Source organism: Galeopterus variegatus, unplaced genomic scaffold (genome assembly GCF_000696425.1).
Source record: "Galeopterus variegatus unplaced genomic scaffold, G_variegatus-3.0.2 Scaffold6681, whole genome shotgun sequence".
Taxonomy (NCBI): Eukaryota; Metazoa; Chordata; class Mammalia; order Dermoptera; family Cynocephalidae; genus Galeopterus; species Galeopterus variegatus.
Genome location: NW_007732792.1, coordinates 32,311 through 34,411, shown reverse-complemented (window position 1 = coordinate 34,411; position 2,101 = coordinate 32,311). Strand labels below are relative to the sequence as shown.

The 2,101-nt window shown below is 45.8% G+C and overlaps 1 protein-coding gene across 1 annotated transcript in view; it reads right to left on the bottom strand.

The window, feature by feature from the left end:
* Nucleotides 1–2,101, bottom strand: part of MTCL1 (microtubule crosslinking factor 1) — a 56,639-nt gene that overhangs the window by 49,641 nt on the left and 4,897 nt on the right. The window lies entirely within an intron of this gene.

Genomic DNA, 2,101 nt, shown 5'->3' with positions numbered 1-2,101 from the left:
GGACCTGGGAAAGGCCTATGGTTTGTTGCTTTATCACAGAAACGGAAGAAATCAAAAAAACTAGTTCGGAAAGACGTGCACATGAAAACCATAATATGATCATGATGAAGGAGAAAATCAAATGAAACCAACACCCACCAGCAATGGGTGACCTCTCCTTCACGTGTGGATCCAGTCTGGTTAATCACCACCCCTCGCTGCAGCCTGGTGAAGGCAGGCAGGGTTCAAGGGCACTTCCACCGTGTCGCCACTCACTCCCTCATTCAGGCAGCCGGCAATCCACAAGGTACTAACAGCAGCCCAGCTTTCCACTGATTTGCAGAGGTACCTGAGATGGGGCAATTCACCTCTACCCCTCCGTTCCCTCATCCCCAATGTACCACAAGAATGGCATGAGGACAAAATAACGAGATGACGGGCATGAGGGTGCTTTGGAAGTGGAGATGCTGAGTTGGTACCACGCTCTGATGATGAGTGTACACTGGTTACTGCAAACCTGGACACCTAGGCTACTCACTCCCTCTCACTTGCAAGCGCAGTGTCAGAACCTTTGGCTACGTTCGTTTCCCTTTAGCTGCTGTAACACAGCAGGAAACGAAACTCACAGACCCAAGGCAAGGAGTTGTGTTGGACGGAATCAAGTGTTTCAAAACCTGAGAACTGGCTGTGATTGGAATACCAGAGGACTTCGGAGGTTCCCACAGCAAACTCTGCTGCTCACAGCCCACAATGCTTGGTTGAGGTCAAGAATGCACTTTTTGGACCAACCAGAAAGTAGACTTTGCTTGGCTAGTGTAGGTCTCTGTGCTCTGAAGCTCTGTGATGTTCTGTCTTGGTCTTACAAAAATGTTTTACTAGTCACACTGAGCAACGGAAAAAATGACCAATTTCATGAACAATTCCTCTTTGATTGGCTACCAGATGTCCCAAAAGGCTGAAGAGGACAAAAACTTCAGCAAAGGCTTCCCCATCACACAAAGACACTGTCCACAGAGCTCTGACAGTCAAACCCAGTCGGCCTCAGGGTCATCAAACTGCCCTCCAGGTTGTCCACCATTCTCTGGAACAAGTCAACCGTCCGAAAGGGAATAATTAACTCTTTCAGATCATCTCTTGTACTCAAGGGGTCTGGCAGAGCCGATGCAGCTCTCATGCTTGCAGAACAGGGCTTTCTCTGACTTACTCTGGCTGCACACTCACCATTTGGTAGAGAGATAAAAATATCTCCCTTGGTGCCTCCCAGTTTTCCTCCTCCCACCCTGCCTTGACTACTCCCTCACCACAAACCCACGGAAAGGGACCAAAATGACATGACAAGGAAGACCCAGGAAAAATCCATGGCAAAGTGTACAGCCAGTACCACAAGGAAAGCACACCCTGATGCTGTCTATGCACACGCAGAGGGACGACCTTCCCACTGTCATCCTCCTAGCTGAGGAGAAAACCAGTCCTGCTGGACTTGGGGTCAAACATGCTGGCCAGAGCCCCAGCTCTGTCTCCATTACTGCCCAGGAGACTTGGGCTGATCACAGAGAGCTGGTGAACCTGTCTCCTTATGTCTAAAGCAGGATGTCCTATCACGCACAAGGTCATTGTGAAGTCAGCTGAAATAATGTACAGCAAAGTGGTTTGTAGTTAGTAAATCACCATATTCTAGCTCCCTGAAATTAACTTTCTTCTTTGTCTAAAACGTAATTAATGTTGGGGAACTATGCTTCTTTCCCCCTCTTTGCTCATTAGGAGAATGATATATAAATGTCACATGGTCTTTGAGTTCTGAGAACTTATCACATTAAGGATTTGATTTGGTTTGGTTTTGGTTAGGTAGATAGAGAAAGCATTTCTGTAACTAACTCGAACTAAGGCTGTCTTCCCCACTCACAGCTACTGAGCAAAATGGGTTATCATTTCTGCTGGGGTAATGTTATTTTTTTTAAAAGGGGGCCTACATCAAATACCTGGGCTATACAAGACATACATTGTGTTTAATCCTAGTACTAAAGGAAAAGCATGCTTATTTATTTGTTCATTCATTCTTTATGTAAATATTTATTGAGTACCTACTATGTACCAGAAATTGGCATGTTACTTTTTTTTTTTT